The sequence below is a fragment of the Mobula hypostoma genome, chromosome 4, assembly GCF_963921235.1.
Source record: "Mobula hypostoma chromosome 4, sMobHyp1.1, whole genome shotgun sequence".
NCBI lineage: Eukaryota > Metazoa > Chordata > Chondrichthyes > Myliobatiformes > Myliobatidae > Mobula > Mobula hypostoma.
This window is the reverse complement of record NC_086100.1, coordinates 14,266,643-14,285,050: the sequence shown is the minus strand read 5'-3', so window position 1 is coordinate 14,285,050 and position 18,408 is coordinate 14,266,643. Positions and strand designations below refer to the sequence as shown.

General features: G+C 46.3%; 1 long non-coding RNA gene across 1 annotated transcript in view; it reads left to right on the top strand.

Annotated features, from left to right (window-relative positions):
• Positions 1 to 15,910: 15,910 nt before the first annotated feature.
• LOC134344721 (uncharacterized) overlaps positions 15,911 to 18,408 on the top strand; it is a 34,507-nt gene continuing 32,009 nt past the window's right edge. Inside the window, exon 1 of the long non-coding RNA XR_010017498.1 lies at positions 15,911 to 16,016. This is a non-coding gene — a long non-coding RNA (uncharacterized LOC134344721). The remainder of the gene's footprint in view (positions 16,017 to 18,408) is intronic.

The following is an 18,408-nucleotide window of genomic DNA, read 5'->3' as shown; positions in this document are numbered from 1 at the left end:
TGGTCAGCAAAAGGACATTACGAACTGGAGCCACCTCCTGGCCTCACTCCATCCTGATTTGGAAATGGTGCTCATCTCACTGTTGCTGTATCACAATCTTCAAGGGTAAAAATTCAAAGTAAATTTATTATCCAAGTATGTCTCTCTCACCTCCCCGAGATTCATTTTCTTCTTAGCATTCACAGTCAGTACAATAAAACCTTCCAATTTTGAAGCTCCCTCCCTTACCCCATCTGGGTGCCCCGCACTGCAAGGACTGCAGCACATTAAGGCAGCTCATCAACACATTCCCAAGGGCAACTAAGGATAGACAACTAATCTTCTGCAAGGCTCACATCCCTCGCACTATTTAGAAAAGGAGGGATTTGAGCTTCAATGCATGTTTATCTGGCAGTTCACAATCTGGAGCTCTCAAATAACTGGCTGTTCAGTGGCGAGAGTTAGAGGGGTTTCTCCATTCAATGAACCAGTGGTGGAGCGTTAAGGGCAAGGGAGCTGCCACGGTTGAGGTAGATGTAGGGCTGAGGGAGGAGCTTGATTAGGTGGGAGAGTTCCAGGCTGGTCTGGCCCAGATTTGCAGAATCGACCTTCAGGCTTCTAACTGTGGACTCACTAATTCTGGTCTTTGACATTTTGGGCGTCTTCCTCTGAACTTACCAAGCTCTGTACTTTGACCTCCAGACTTTGCTGGCCTCTGGGTATTGGTCTCTGACCTCACTGACTGGGGGTTTGATCTTTGGGCTTAGACCCTACCATTTGAAGAGCGTAAGCAAGGTCATGAATGGAGCAGCTGAAGATGATTTGACCTAGAACAGAACCCTGAGAAATTTTTAGACAATGTCTGGGGGTGGTGGTGTTGGATGATTAGCCTTTAGTAATCACAACCATCTTCCTTCAGCAAAAAAGATTTATCGATGTGAGGCTGTGAATTGCCAAAAGCTTCAAAGAGAACAAAGAGAAACATTAATGGAAGTGTACGATTAGAAATCCATAGAAACCATAAAAAAACTACAGCACAGAAACAGGCCTTTTGGCCCTTCTTGGCTGTGCTGAACCATTTTCTGCCTAGTCCCACTGACCTGCACATCGACCATATCCCTCCATACACCTCCCATCCATGTATCTGTCCATTTTATTCTTAAGTGTTAAAAAAGAACCCGCATTTACCACCTCGTCTGGCAGCTCATTCCACACTCCCACCACTCTCTGTGTGAAGATGTTCCCTTTAAACTTTTCCCCCCTCACCCTTAACCCATATCCTCTGGTTTTTTTCTCCCCTTGCCTCAGTGGAAAAAGCCTGCTTGCATTCTATCTATAGCCATCATAATTTTATATACCTCTATCAAATCTCCCCTCATTCTTCTATGCTCCAGGGAATAAAGTCCTAACCTATTCAACCTTTCTCTGTAACTGAGTTTCTCAAGTCCTGGCAACATCCTTGTAAACCTTCTCTGCACTCATTCAACCTTATTTATATCCTTCCTGTAATTTGGTGACCAAAACTGAACACAATACTCCAGATTCGGCCTCACCAATGCCTTATACAACCTCATCATAACATTCCAGCTCTTATACTCAATACTTTGATTAATAAAGGCCAATGTATCAAAAGCTCACTTTACGACCCTAACTACCTGTGATGCCACTTTTAGGGAATTTTGTATCTGTATTCCCAGATCCCTCTGTTCTACTGCACTCCTCAGTGCTTTACCATTTACCCTGTATGTTCTACCTTGGTTTGTCCCAAGATCATTTCAGGGGGAGCTTTGCAAAATGTGAAGTGATGCATTTGTGGGAACCAAAGCAAATGAAATTGACCAACTTAGCAAATGGGTCCCTTTTCCCTTTCCTCCTGATCTACCCAGTCCTTCCTACTGCCGCTCCAGCACCAATCACCTATTTCTAACTCCTCAACCAACTCCATCTGCCCATCATTCACAAACTCCTCCCACTAGATCCCTTCCCCCAAATGTTCCCACCTTCCTTCCATATCTCCCTTGTTCAGTTTCATTCTCCACCTTCCTCTCCTATCCGATCTGACCATCTGCAGTCCTTTGTTACCCCCACCTATCGCATGTCAGCCTCTGGCATCATTTTCTCTCTCCCCTCTCCACCTTTCTATCACGGCTCCTCATCTAGATTCATCTATCCCATTCCATCCCTTGCTTCATCCTGTTCGTCCACCTTTTTGCACAGGCTATCTCCTTATATTTTTCAGTCTAGATGAAGGGTCCCATCCTGAGACGTAGAATGTCATTTCCCTCCCCGAATGCTGTCTGACTCACTGAGATCCTCCAGCATCTTGTACATTTGACCAGGTTCGGGCAATTGCAGCCACTTATGTCGCCAGAAGGATGGCAAGTACCTTTAAAGATTCAAAAAATTTGATAAATTTGATAACAGGCGGGAGGAGAAGATGGCGGCGTGACATAGCGCGCGTGACCTCTCCGGTGATGAATATCTGTTATCTGTCAAGTAGGATGCCGTGCACAATTCTGATTTGATGGAGGCAGACGTGAGAGCACGGAGGAACATCTGGTGAAACTTCTGAAATGCCTGTTTTGCTGCCGCCACTACTGTGTGATCCGAAATCTCCAGAGGGGAAGGCCCCAAATTATCGGCTTTGCCTGTTGCTTGGCAGCTGGGGCTGGGGTCGAAGCGCTCGGCAGAGATGGTGCTCGGTACTCGGTATTGGAGGCTCGAAGTTTTCGGACGGACTCAGGGTCGGACTGTGGTCGGGTGCTTCCAGGATGCTGCATTGGCAAGTTTGTGGCGCTGGAAGCTCATGGCAGGGAGAGTTTCTCCCTTCTACTGTCTGCGTGAGATGTTGGGGCTATCGGGACTTTGAGTGTTTTTACCGTGCCCATGGTCTGCTCTTATCAAATTACGGTATTGCTTTGCACCGTTGTAACTATATGTTATAATTATGTGGTTTTTGTCAGTTTTAGTCTTGGTCTGTCTTGTGTTTCTGTGATATCATACTGGAGGAACATTGTATCATTTTTAATACATGCATTTCTAAATGACAATAAACGAGGACTGAGTGTCCTCATAATCTAATCTAATCTAAATCTAAATTCCTGCCTTTTATCCTCTGGTCTATGGTGAATGACGGTCTTATAAATCACTCCATGCGATAACGTTCTTCAAGTGGCTTCTATTAGCAAGAATCAAAGCCCTTGGTATTTTCTGCTCTAAAACTTCAATAACGCAATATCATTTTTTTTAAATCTTCATGTTATTCATCAAGAGAATCAATTGTTTTTATTGAAGTTACAAAGCTTGCAAATATATAAATTACTTTAATGATGTGAGGTCCAAAGTCACAATGGACTTGGAAAATCAACGAGTTTTCCAGAAACAGATTTTATGTGATCCTAATATGTGCAAAAGGCAAACATCATACATCCAACATGTATCAAAGTGGCAGCGATGTTGTAGCCCCATCAGCATGGATAACTTCAGCCACCTCAATAATGAACTGAATCTACAAATGACGGACTCACTGTCAAAGACTCTACTACTCAGGTTCTCAGTATTATGTATGTCCGCATTATTTAAATATGCATGTATTTATTCATCTATTTATCTATCTGTTTGTTTGTTTATTTATTCATTTATTTTCCTGTTTATTTATTATTTGTCTCTTTGTTGTTTTTGCACAGGTTACAGTTTACATGGTATTACAGGAAAGGTACTAGCATGGACAGAGCATTAGGGGACTGGCAGGAGGCAGTGCGTGGGAATAAAGGGGTCTTTTCTGGTTGGCTGCCGGTGACTAGTGGTGTTCCACAGGGGATGGTGTTGGGACTGCTTCTTTTCACATTATATGTCAATGACTTGTATGACAGAATTGATGGCTCTATTGCCATGTTTGTGGAAGATACAAAGATAGGTGGAAGGGCAGGCAGTGTAGAGGGAGTAGGGATTCTGCGGAAGGACTTAAACTGATTGAGAGAATGGGCAAAGAAATGGCTGATGGAACATAGTGTAGGGAAGTGTAAGGCTATAAAATTTGGTAAAAGAAATAAAGGCATATACTATTTTCTAAATGGGGGGAAATTTCAGAAATCAGAGATGCAAAGGGATTTTGGAGTCCTCGTGCAGTATTCCCTAAAGGTTAATTCGCAGGTCGAGTTGGAAGTAAGAAAGACAAATGAGATGTTAGCATTCATTTCAAATAGTCAAGAACATAAAAAGCAAGGACGTAATGCTAAAGATTTATATGGCATTGGTCGGACTACACTTTGAGTATTGTGAGTACTTTTGGGCCCCCTAGCTACAAAAAAAAATGTTCTCGAATTAGATAGGGTCCAAAAGAGGTTTACGAGAATGATTCTGAGAATTGAAGGGTTAATATATGTGAAGCATTTTACATCTCTGAGCCTGTACTTACTGGAGTTTAGAAGAATAAGGGGGATCTCATTGAAACTTATTGAATAATAGAAGGCCTTGATAGAGTGGATGTGGAGAGGTTGTTTCCAATAGTGAGGGAGTCTAGAACTACCTCAGTATAGAAGGAAGTCTAGACCAGACATGAGGAGGAATTTTTTTTAGCCAGAGGGTGGTAAATCTGCAGAATTCATTGCCACAGTAGGTTGTGGCAGCCAAGACATGGGTATTTTTATAGAGGAGGCTGATAGATTCTTGATTAGTAAGGGCATCAAGGTTTACGGGGAGAAAGCAGGTTGAGAGGGATAATAAATAGCCATGATGGAATGGCAGAGCAGACTCAATGAACCCAATGGCCTATTTCTGCTGCTGTGTCTTATGGTTTTGTGGTTGACTTCTTTTGCACAGTGGTTGTTAGTTTTTGTGTGCAGTACATTAGTTGATTCTATTGTATTTCTTCATTCTACTGTGATTGGCAGCAAGAAAATTAATCTCAGCGTCGTGTGTGGTGACATACCTTGATGATAGATTTACTTTGAATCTTGTACTTTTTGGAAAACAGTGGCTGAGATGGTGTTGTGCTGTGCAGAATGCTACTGTTGAAATCCCGCCAGCAGCATTCTGTCAGCAATGAGGTCATCTGCGTCTTCGCCTTTGTGTGCCAAGACAGAACTCCCCAGATCTACAAATGTTTCCAAGGAATTACAGTATTGAGATCCACTCCTTTAGGTCTGCTGCTGTCAACAACCTTGAGCACCGTCTCCTAGTTAACACCTGTGACGGAGTTGCTGGTGAGTTTTTATCTTGCACGTGTGCATACCTGTACTCGCGCATGTGACAGTAAACTCAACTCTGACTTCAGAATCAGGTTTAATATCACTGGCATATGTCATGAAATATGTTGTTTTCTGGCATCAGTACATTGCAATACATGATTTAAAAAGCTATAAGTTGCAATAAGAAATATATAAATAAAATTTAAATTAAATAATTAGTGCAAGACGTATAAAACGCTTTGGTACTCCAAATTTGAAAATCTGATGACCAAGGGGAAAGGGCTGTCCTTGAAACATTGAGTGTGTGTCCTCAGGCTCCTGTGCCTCTTCCTTAAAGGTAGCAAAGAGAAGAGGGCATGTGCTGGCTGAAGGGGATCCTCCACAATGGATGCCATCATTTTGAGGCATCACCTTCTGAAGGTGTCCTCGATGTTGGTGAAGCTGGTGTCCATGATGGAGCTGGCTGAGCTTGAATCTTTCTGCAGCTTTTTCCAAACCTCTGCAGTGGCCCCTCCTTACCAGACAGTGATGCATCCAGCTAGAATGCTCTCCACAGTACATCTGTAGAAATTTGCAAAGTCTATAGCAACATACCAAGTCTCCTCAAGCTCCTAGTAAAATATAGCCGTTGCCATGGTACCTTTGCGATTGCTTCAATATGTTGGGCCCAGGGTAGATCTTCAGAGACATTGACACCCAGGAACTTGAACCTGCTCTCCCTTTCCACTGCTGACCCCTCAGTGAGGACTGGGGTGTGTTCCCCTGACTTCCTCTTCCTGAAGTCGAAAATCAATTACTTGGTCTTACTGACGTTGAGTGCAAGGTTGTTCATCCACCCAAAACGTTTATTCTGTTTCTCCATAAAGCCACAAGACCATAAGGAAAAGGACCATTCAGCCTATTAAGTCTGCTGAATTATTATCCCTCTCAGCCCCATTCTCCCGCTTTTTCCCCATAACCTTTGACAACCTTTTTACTTAAGAATCTATCAATCTCATCTTTAAATATACTCCAAGACTTGACCTCCACAGCCACCTATGGCAATGGATTCCACAGATACATCGCCCTGTGGCTAAAGAATTCATTCTCCCTCAATGGATGCTGTTGGTCTTGCTGAGGATTTCCAGTATCCATTGCTCTTATTTCCATATTAGAATATCGACTGCACTTTTAAAAACATTTCATAGCAGGTCACTTTACTACAATCTGACATGGTAAAAGGCACTATAAAAATGTAAATCACCTTTGTTCCTTATCTGAATTACTCTCAATAGATACATAAGGTACGATCATCAGGGAATGTTCCCTCTGGAAAAACAGTTTTTTAAAATGAGGCTACAGAACGAAAGAAGATCAGGAAGATCACCTCTCATTTGAAAGAAAGAACCACTGGCTTTATTTGTCGCATGTACACAAAAAACGTCAAATCATGCAGTGAAATGCATCATTTGCAATGACGACCAACTCTTTCCGAGGATTGTGCTGGGAGCAGCTGGCAAGTGTCGCCACGCTTCTGCCACCAATGTAGCATGTATACAGCTCACTAACATTCGCTGTCCATCCTTGGAATGTGGGAGGAAACAGGGACACCCGGGGGGGGGGGAGCCCAGGCGGTGATGGGAGAACAGAATTTGCCGCCCTTTAAAACTCCAGCCTGCTCAACCTTTCCTCAAAAGGTAGCACCTTCGTCCTCCCTTCATTTCCCAGTGGTAGTCAGCCTGTAGGTAAATCTAGCAGTTGTGAGTGAAAATGCTGAAGGAATTCTGTTCCACTCCTAATCATTTCCTCCCCTTGCGTAATTGTGTCTTAATGATGACAGCAAGCTATTATGCCATTCTAATTAACCCTACCCCTTCCACAACCCTCAGTCTATTACCCCAGTCATTGCACTGCACTGCACTTTAAATCTCTTTTTTATAACGCTACTTACTTTGTAAGTACATGCTGGTGTTTATGCACATTTTATTTCATATCCATATTTTAACCAACAATTTTGTTTTTATATAATTTTTAATGTTTTATAATTGCTTTTGTTGCATGCCATACCAACACACCACAGCAAATTCATAATACATGTAAGACCATAAGACCATAAGACATAGGAGCAGAATTAGGCCATTTGGCCCATCGAATCTGCTTCGCCACTGCATCCTGGCTGATCCTTTTTCTCCCTGGCCTTCTCCCTTTGATGTCATGGCCAAACAAGAACCTATCAAGATCTGCCTTAAATACCCCCAATGATCTGGCCTCCACAGCCAACTGCGGCAACAAATTCTACAAATTCGCCACCTTCTGGCGAAAGAAATTTCTCCACATCTCTGTTGTAAATGGATGCCCCTCTATCCTGAGGCTGTGCCCTCTTGTCCTAGACTCCCAAATCATGGGAAACATCCTTTCCATATCCACTCTGTCTAAGCCTTTTCAACATTCTGAAGGTTTCAATGAGATCCCCCCCTCAGCCTTCTAAATTCCAGCGAGTACAGACCCAGAGCCATTGTATGATAACCCTTTCATTCCTGGAATCATCCTTGCGAACCTCCTCTGGACCCTCTCCAATGCCAGCACATCTTTTATTAGATAAGGAGCCCAAAACTGGTCACAATACTCGAGGTAAGGCCTTACCAGTGCCCAAAGCCTCAGCATCACATCCCTGCTCTTGTATTCAAGACCTCTTGAAATGAATGCTAAAATTGCCTTTGTTTTCCTCACCATTGCCATATATATTGTAAAGGTACAGTGTGAATGAAGTTGATCCTTGATTCTTGATTTCCCACTTCGGATATAGTAAAGCCACTGTTCAAGATCCTCTAATTCCTTTTTCTCTATAATAATTAGTGCTTTGTAAAGAGCTGTTACTGTTTCCACCACACTAGCTTTCACTGTTAAAAGAGCATTGTCCAGCTGCCACTGTGCAAATGGAGGGCACTGTTCTACTCCATTATCTCCCAGTCTGGCTTAGATCCCTTCTTTTTATTGGGAAACATTTGCTTCTTCTTCCCAAAGTAAAACTCAAAGCATGTCTCTTTTTAAAATATTGGGGATGTTTGATGGAGATTGAAAGTTGAAAGGCCTAGATAGAATGGATATGGAGAGGATGTTTCCGCTGGTGGGGGAATCTAGGACCAGAGGGCACAGACTCAAAATAGAAGTATGGCCCTTTAGAACCGAGATAAGGAGGAATTTCTTTAGCCAGAAGGTGGTGAATCTGGAATTCATTACCACAGACAACTGTGGAGGCTAATTCACTGGGTACATTTAAAGCAGAGTTTGGTAGGTTCTTGGTTAGTAAGGGCATCAATGATTACAGGGAAAAAGCAGGAGAAGAGGGTTGAGAGGGATAATAAATCAGCCATGATGGAATGGCAGACAAGACTCAATGGGCTGAATAGCCTAATTCTGCTCTTATAAATCTTACATTTATGCCTTTTAATATTCTGCTGCCACAGAACGACAAATTTCACAGCATATGTCAATGATAATAAACCTTATTCAGATTGTGATTCAATCTTACAGATGCCTAAGTCTTTCTGAATCCAGACATGGTCTTCATTTTGTGAGCAGCTGTGGACATAATCAAACAATGTGCCATTATCAGTGAACATTCCCAACTGGAGTTGGTTTATTAATGATACATACTCCAAAGTACAAAGAAAAACTTGCCTTGCATGTCGGCCCTACAGATCAGTTCACTACATAGTGCTTCATGCTGGTACACGGTAAGACAATGACAATGCAGAATAAAGTGCAATAGCTACAGAGAAAGTTCAGTGCAGGTAAACAAGAAGATGCGAGTTCACAACACTCTGCTGAACTGAATTATGCCTGGACTCTTTGATTTTGTATTTCCTGCTTATTTTTTATGATGTCATTTGCATGGTTTTTTTGCACGTGGGTGCGTGTTGATGTTTTTCTTTGAGACGGTTCCATGGTTCTCTTTGTTTCGTGGCTGTCTGTGGAGAAGACGAATCTCAGGGTTGGATACTGATACGTATATGACAGTAGATGTACTTTGAATCTTTCAGTTTAAGATGGTGCTACTGAACATGGATGACAGTTTACTTAAAGCTGGAAATGCAACTAAATTAGATTAGATTAGATTATGAGAACACTCCGTCCTCTTTTATTGTCATTTAGTAAGGCATGCATTAAGAAATGATACCATGTTTCTCCAGAATGATATCACATGACAAACCAAGACTGAAAAACTGACAAAAACCCCATAATTATAACATATAGTTACAACAGTGCAAACAATACCGTAATTTGATAAGAACAGACCATGGCAGAGTAAAATCTCAAGGTCTCTTGAAAGTCCCATCATCTCACGCAGACGGTAAACCTCCAGCGCCGCAAACTTGCCGATGCAGCATCCTGGAAGCATCCGACCAAAGTCCGACTCCGAGACCGTCCGAAAACTCCGAGCCTCCGACCAGCTCTCCGACACCGAGCACCGAGCACCATCTCTGCCAAATGCTTCGACCCCGGCCCTGGCAACAGGCAATAGGCAATAATGAAGTAATAAATACTTCATTAATAAAACAGTTTCTGTGGTAAATGATCACTACAAACCATGAAGAGGTGAGCAGAGGTGAGGCTGACTCAAGGATCAAGGTGATGTAGTGCGATGTTGAGGCACGTTTGAGTCGGAATCAGAGTTGGAGAGAGTGGGGGATCAGTGCTCGTCCACCTGAACTGGGAACAAGGTTGGATCAACCTCAGTGCTGGGCGAATTTGGATACGTCAGGTCTGGCTGAAATGTGGCAGTGGGGTCCAGGCCCAGACAGTATCGCTGTGGTGAGACTCACGACCTAGTGCCGGGGGGCAACTCGGTGTCTGGACAATTTAAACACTGGCCCAGGTAGACTGAAAAGGTGAGGCGTTGGGACTAGAGGCAAGGATTGGGCCAGTTCTGCTCGCTGCTCTGCAGTGCTTTCTCCACTCTCTGTGGGGAACTGAGGCTCAGGCTGTGAGCTGCTCCGTCGGCACTGGGCTTCATGCCTGCGAGCTTTGTGATGATTTGCCCCGCTGTGTGATGAACTGAAGATGAGGCTAGTTTTGGCTGCTTCAGGCTTTGTGTCAATGGAAGACCGTGTAAGGAATCTGGAGCAGCAGCTGGATGACCTTCGACTCATAAGGGAGAATGAGGCAGTCATAGATGAGAGCTACAGGGAGATAGTCACACCTGGGCTGTCGGAAGCAGGTTGTTGGGTGACAGTCAGAGGGGGGAAAGCGAAGGTGAGCTGACAGGTAGTGCAGAGCACCCCTGTAGCCATTCTCCTGAATAATAAGTTTACTGTCCTGGATACTGTTGTCGGGGACGACCGACCAGGTGTGAACCACAGTGGCAGGGCATCCGGCACTGAGTCTGACCCTGTGGTGCAGAAGGGTGGGATGGAGAAGAGGAGAGCTGTCGTCATTGGAGACTCTATAGTCAGGGGAGCAGACAGGAGATTTTGTGGATGTGAGAAGGACACCCGCATGATTTGTTGCCTCCCGGGTGCCAGGGTCTGGGATGTCTCTGACCGGGTGCACAACGTCCTGGTACGAGAGGGAAAGCAACCAGAAGTCGTGATACATGTTGGGACCAATGACATAGGCAGGAAGAGGGATGAGGTCCTGAAGTGTGAGTATCGGGAACTAGGCAGAAGGCTGAAGAACAGGACCTCAAGGGTGGTGTTCTCAGGATTGCTGCCAGTGCTACGTGACAGTGATGGTAAGAATTGGAGGAGATGGCAGTTGAATGCGTGGCTGAGGAGTTGGTGCAGGGAGCAGGGTTTTAGATTTTTAGATCATTGGGATCTCTTCTGGGGAAGGTGGGACCTGTACAGATTGGATGGATTGCACCTGAACTCGAGGGGGAGCAATACCCTTGCAGGTAGGTTTGCTAGCATGGTTCAGGAGGGTTTAAACTAATTTGCAAGGGGGATGGGACCCAGAGCGATAGAGCAGTGAAAGAAGTGCATGGAGTAAAGCCAGATCTAACATATAGAGAGGCTTTGAGGAAAGAGAAGCAGAATAAACGGTGTAAAGACAGTAAGGTAGAAGGGCTGAAATGTGTGTACCTCAATGCAAGAAGCATCAGGAACAAAGGTGATGAACTGACAGCTTGGATAAATACATGGAATTATGATGTAGTGGCCATTACAGAGACTTGGCTGGCACCAGGATAGGAATGGATTCTCAATATTCCTGGATTTCAGTGGTTTAAAAGGGATAGAGAGGGCAGTAAAAGGGGAGGAGGGGTGGCATTACTGGTCAGGGATACGATTACAGCTACAGAAAGGCTGGGTAATGTAGCAGGATCCTCTTTTGAGTCAGTATGGGTGGAAGTCAGGAACAGGAAGGGAGCAGTTACTCTATTGGGGGTATTCTATAGGCCTCCTGGTAGCAGCAGAGATACAGAGGAGCAGATTGGGAGGCAGATTTTGGAACGGTGCAAAAATAACAGGGTTGTTATCATGGGTCACTTTAACTTCCCTAATATTGATTGGCACCTGATTAGTTCCAAGGGTTTAGATGGGGCAGAGTTTGTTAAGTGTGTCCAGGATGGATTCCTGTCACAGTATGTGGACAGGCTGACTAGGGGGAATGCCATACTAGATCTAGTACTAGCTAATGAACCGGGTCAGGTCACAGATCTCTCAGTGGGTGAGCATCTGGGGGACAGTGACCACCGCTCCCTGGCCTTTAACAATATCATGGAAAAGGATAGAATCAGAGAGGACAGGAAAAATTTTAATTGGGGAAGGGCAAATTATGAGGCTATAAGGCTAGAACTTGTGGGTGTGAATTGGGATGATGTTTTTGCAGGGAAATGTACTATGGACGTGTGGTCGAGGTTTAGAGATCTCTTGCAGGATGTTAGGGATAAATTTGTCCTGGTGAGGAAGATAAAGAATGGTAGGGTGAAGGAACCATGGGTGACAATTGAGGTGGAAAATCTAGTCAGGTGGAAGAAGGCTGCATACATTAGGTTTAGGAAGCAAGGATCAGATGGGTCTATTGAGGAATATAGGGAAGCAAGAAAGGAGCTTAAGAAGGGGCTGAGAAGAGCAAGAAGGGGGCATGAGAAGGCCTTGGTGAGTAGGGTAAAGGAAAACCCCAAAGCATTCTTCAATTATGTGAAGGAAAAAAGGATGACAGGAGTGAAGGTAGGACCGATTAGAGATAAAGGTGGGAAGATGTGCCTGGAGGCTGTGGAAGTGAGCGAGGTCCTCAATGAATACTTCTCTTCGGTATTCACCAATTGGAGGGAACTTGATGATGGTGAGGACAATATGAGTGAGGTTGATGTTCTGGAGCATGTTGATATTAAGGGAGGGAAGGAGTTGTTAAAATACATTAGGATGGATAAGCCCCTGGGGCCTGATGGAATATTCCCCAGGCTGCTCCACGAGGTGAGGGAAGAGATTGCTGAGCGTCTGGCTAGGATCCTTATGTCCTCGTTGTCCACGGGAATGGTATCGAAGGATTGGAGGGAGGCGAATGTTGTCCCCTTGTTTATAAAAGGTAGTAGGGATAGTCCCAGTAATTATAGACCAGTGAGCCTTACGACTGTGGTGGGAAAGCTGTTGGAAAAGATTCTTAGAGATAGGATCTCTGGGCATTTAGAGAATCATAGTCTGATCAGGGACAGTCAGCATGGCTTTGTGAAGGGCAGATCGTGTCTAACAAGCCTGATAGAGTTCTTTGTGAAGGTGACCAGGCATATAGATGAGGGTAGTGCAGTGGATGTGATCTATATGGATTTTAGTAAGGTATTTGACAAGGTTCCACACTGTAGGTTTATTCAGAAAGTCAGAAGGCATGGGTTCCAGGGAGGTTTGGCCAGGTAGATTCAGAATTGGCTTTCCTGCAGAACGCAGAGGATCGTGGTGGAGGGAGTACATTCAGATTGGCAGATTGTGACAAGTGGTGTCCAACAAGGATCTGTTCTGGGACCTTTACTTTTCGTAATTTTTATTGACAACCTGGATGTGGGGGTAGAAGGGTGGGTTGGCAAGTTTGCAGACGACACAAAGGTCGGTGGTGTTGTAGATAGTGTAGAGGATTGTCGAAGATTGCAGAGAGACATTGATAGGATGCAGAAGTGGGCTGGGAAGTGGCAGATGGAGTTCAACCCGGAGAAGTGTGAGGTGGTACACTTTGGAAGGACAAACTCCAAGGCAGAGTACAAAGTAAATGGCAGGATACTTGGTAGTGTGGAGGAGTAGAGGGATCTGGTGGTACATGTCCACAGATCCCTGAAAGTTGCCTCACAGGTGGATAGGGTAGTTAAGAAAGCTTATAGGGTAAACAACAGGAATTCTGCAGATGCTGGAAATTCAAGCAACATACATCAAAGTTGCTGGTGAACGCAGTAGGCCAAGCAGCGTCTGTAGGAAGAGGTGCAGTCAACGTTTCAGGCCGAGACCCTTCGTCAGGACTAACTGAAGGAAGAGTGAGTAAGGGATTTGAAAGTTGGAGGGGGAGGGGGAGATCTAAAATGATAGGAGAAGACAGGAGGGGGAGGGATAGAGCCGAGAGCTGGACAGGTGATAGGCAAAAGGGGATACGAGAGGATCATGGGACAGGAGGTCCGGGAAGAAAGACAAGGAGGGGAGGGGTGACCCAGAGGATGGGCAAGAGGTATATTCAGAGGGACAGAGGGAGAAAAAGGAGAGTGAGAGAAAGAATGTGTGTATAAAAATAAGTAACAGATGGGGTACGAGGGGGAGGTGGGGCCTTAGCGGAAGTTAGAGAAGTCGATGTTCATGCCATCAGGTTGGAGGCTACCCAGATGGAATATAAGGTGTTGTTCCTCCAACCTGAGTGTGGCTTCATCTTTACAGTAGAGGAGGCCGTGGATAGACATGTCAGAACGGGAATGGGATGTGGAATTAAAACGTGTGGCCACTGGGAGATCCTGCTTTCTCTGGCGGACAGAGCGTAGATGTTCAGCAAAGCGGTCTCCCAGTCTGCGTCGGGTCTCGCCAACATATAAAAGGCCACATCGGGAGCACCGGACGCAGTATATCACCCCAGTCGACTCACGGATGAAGTGATGCCTCACCTGGAAGGACTGTTTGGGGTCCTGAATGGTGGTAAGGGAGAAAGTGTAAGGGCATGTGTAGCACTTGTTCCGCTTACGTGGATAAGGGCCAGGAGGGAGATCAGTGGGGAGGGATGGGGGGGACGAATGGACAAGGGAGTTGTGTAGGGAGCGATCCCTGCAGAATGCAGAGGGGGGGGAGGGAAAGATGGGCTTAGTGGTGGGATCCCGTTGGAGGTGGCGGAAGTTACGGAGAATAATATGTTGGACCCGGAGGCTGGTGGGGTGATAGGTGAGGACCAGGGGAACCCTATTCCTAGTGGGGTGGTGGGAGGATGGAGTGAGAGCAGATGTACTTGAAATGGGGGAGATGCGTTTAAGAGCAGAGTTGATAGTGGAGGAAGGGAAGCCCCTTTCTTTAAAAAAGGAAGACATCTTCCTCGTCCTAGAATGAAAAGCCTCATCCTGAGAGCAGATGCGGCGGAGACGGAGGAATTGCGAGAAGGGGATGGCGTTTTTGCAAGAGACAGGGTTTGAAGAGGAATAGTCCAGATAGCTGTGAGAGTCAGTAGGCTTATAGTAGACATCAGTGGATAAGCTGTCTCCAGAGACAGAGACTGAAAGATCTAGAAAGGGGAGGGAGGTGTCGGAAATGGACCAGGTAAACTTGAGGGCAGGGTGAAAGTTGGAGGCAAAGTTAATAAAGTCAACGAGTTCTGCATGCGTGCAGGAAGCAGCGCCAATGCAGTCGTCGATGTAGCGAAGGAAAAGTGGGGGACAGATACCAGAATAGGCACGGAACATAGATTGTTCCACAAACCCAACAAAAAGGCAGGCATAGCTAGGACCCATACAGGTGCCCATAGCTACACCTTTAGTTTGGAGGAAATGGGAGGAGCCAAAGGAGAAATTATTAAGAGTAAGGACTAATTCCGCTGGACGGAGCAGAGTGGTGGTAGAGGGGAACTGATTAGGTCTGGAATCCAAAAAGAAGCGTAGAGCTTTGAGACCTTCCTGATGGGGGATGGAAGTATATAAGGACTGGACATCCATGGTGAAAATAAAGCGGTGGGGGCCAGGGAACTTAAAATCATCGAAAAGTTTAAGAGCGTGAGAAGTGTCACGAATAGGTCGGAAGGGATTGAACAAGGGGTGATAAAACAGTGTTGAGTTATGCAGAAATGAGTTCGGTGGGGCAGGAGCAAGCTGAGACAATAGGTCGGCCAGGACAGGCAGGTTTGTGGATCTTGGGTAGGAGATAGAAACGGGAAGTGCGGGGTGTGGGAACTATAAGGTTGGTAGCAGTGGATGGGAGATCCCCTGAGCGGATAAAGTCGTTGATAGTGTGGGAGACAATGGCCTGGTGCTCCTTAGTGGGGTCACGATCGAGGGGTAAATAAGAGGAGTTATCTGCGAGTTGTCGCTGCGCCTCGGCAAGGTAGAGGTCAGTACGCCAGACTACAACAGCACCCCCCTTATCGGCGGGTTTAATAATAAGGTTAGGATTAGTGCGGAGGGAGTGGAGAGCAGAGCGTTCCGAAGGAGTGAGGTTGGAATGGGGACAAGGTGCGGTGAAGTCGAGACGGTTGATGTCCCGTCGGCAGTTGGCAATAAAGAGATCCAGAGCAGGCAGAAGACCAGAGCGGGGTGTCCATGAAGTAGAGGAGGGTTGAAGACGGGAGAAGGGGTCACCGGTGGGGGTGGAAGAGTCCTTGCCGAAGAAGTAGGCTCAGAGACGGAGACGGAGACGGCGGAAGAAAAATTCCGCATCGTGGCGAACACGGAACTCGCTGAGGTGTGGGCGAAGGGGGACAAAGGTGAGGCCCTTACTGAGAACAGAGCGTTCTGCCTCCGACAGTTGAAGGTCGGAGGGGATGGTAAAGACCCGGCACGGATGAGAGCTGGGATCAGAGGGGGGAGGGGGGAGGCTGGGGGTGTCAATGGAGAGGGGAGGGTTGGGGTGAGAGGAAGATGGAGCCTCTGAGGGCCCAGGAGCTGACGGTGGGATCTGAGGGAGACAGGGCTGCGGAGTGGTGGTGGGGGAAGGGGAGACGGGAGACGGGAGTCACAACAGCAGCACATAAAGACCCGGCCTGGAGTTGAAGGCTGGAGCCGCAGTTGGTGGTTGCACAATCGCTGTGAAGGTGTCCATGGTCGTTGCTGGAGTCCGGGTTTTGAATATGCCCTGAGGTGTTGGAGCCGGCGAGATCAATGGCAGGAGCCGCAATCTGAAGTTCATGCCTGCTAGCGTCGGGGCCGGCAGGCTCTGGAGTCCGTAGATGTAGGATCTTGCGATCTTTGCCTAACATGACAAAGTCAAAAAAACGGCGATTGCAGGCGTGAATCCGACGGAGAATGAAATAACGGGTAGGACCATTACAGACGGCGAAGAAAGTGTCACGAAGGTGTGGAAGGGTCTGGGATAGGGACACCAAGTACCTCCTCATGGCGGAGAGAGTCGCCTTCAGAGCTTGACGGGAGAAGCGGCGAGAGGCAGAGTCAATAAAATGTGAGTACCTGGGATCCTCAGAAGGTCCAAATTGAGAGGCTTGGAAACGAATCCTAAAGCCAACTGGAGTAAGTTGGCGACGGAGGCACGTTCCAAGAAAGGATATATGGCTGTGATAGCGAGTCTGAGTCAAAGTGTGGTCGAAAAGTTGAAGAGCCGAAGAAATTACAAATGGGGAGCAGTGAGAGATGGTTTCACTGAACTCGCGTCAAAGAGAGGATCTAAACTTCTTCGGTGTAGGCATTACCGGAAGAGGCTTCGCAGTAGTGAATTAAAAGTGAGGCATCACTTCACCTGTGAGTCGGCTGGGGTGATATACTGCGTCCGATGCTCCCGATGTGGCCTTTTATATATTGGCGAGACCCGACGCAGACTGGGAGACCGCTTTGCTGAACGTCTACGCTCTGTCCGCCAGAGAAAGCAGGATCTCCCAGTGGCCACACATTTTAATTCCACATCCCATTCCCATTCTGACATGTCTATCCACGGCCATCTCTACTGTAAAGATGAAGCCACACTCAGGTTGGAGGAACAACACCTTATATTCCGTCTGGGTAGCCTCCAACCTGATGGCATGAACATCGACTTCTCTAACTTCCGCTAAGGCCCCACCTCCCCCTCGTACCCCATCTGTTACTCATTTTTATGCACACATTCTTTCTCTCACTCTCCTTTTTCTCCCTCTGTCCCTCTGAATATACCTCTTGCCCATCTTCTGGGTCACCCCTCCCCTCCTTGTCTTTCTTCCCAGACCTCCTGTCCCATGATCCTCTCGTATCCCCTTTTGCCTATCATCTGTCCAGCTCTTGGCTCCATCCCTCCCCCTCCTGTCTTCTCCTATCATTATGGATCTCCCCCTCCCCCTCCAACTTTCAAATCCCTTACTCACTCTTCCTTCAGTTAGTCCTGACGAAGGGTCTCGGCCTGAAATGTCGACTGCACCTCTTCCTACAGAAAGCTTATAGGGTGTTAGCTTTCATAAGTCGAGAGATAGAGTTTAAGAGTTGTGATGTAATGATGCAGCTCTATAAAACTCTGGTTAGGCCACACTTGGAGTACTGTGTCCAGTTCTGGTCGCCTCACTATAGGAAGGATGTGGAAGCATTGCAAAGAGTACAGAGGAGGTTTATCAGGATGCTGCCTGGTTTAGAGAGTATGCATTATGATCAGAGATTAAGGGAGCTAGGGCTTTACTCATTGGAGAGAAGGAGGATGAGAGGAGACATGACAGAGGTATACAAGATATTAAGAGGAATAGATAGAGTGGATAGCCAGCGCCTCTTCCCCGGGGCACCGCTGCTCAGCACAAGGGGACATGGCTTTAAGGTAAGGGGTGGGAAGTTCAAGGGGGATATTAGAGGAAGGTTTTTTACTCAGAGCGTGGTTGGTGCGTGGAATGCACTGCCTGAGTCAGTGGTGGAGGCAGATGCACTAGTGAAGTTTAAGAGACCACTAGACAGGTATACGGAGGAATTTAAGGTGGGGGGCTTATATGGGAGGCAGGGTTTGGGGGTCGGCACAACATTGTGGGCCGAAGGGCCTGTACTGTGCTGTACTATTCTATGTTCTATATGTTCTACATGACTCATTTTCACTCTGAATACTGCTACTTGCTCCTACTGCACGAACGATTTGCACTTTCTCTCTCTCTCTCTCTCTGCATTGTGTGTTGTTCTTTTTTTAATTGGGTTCTTTCGGCT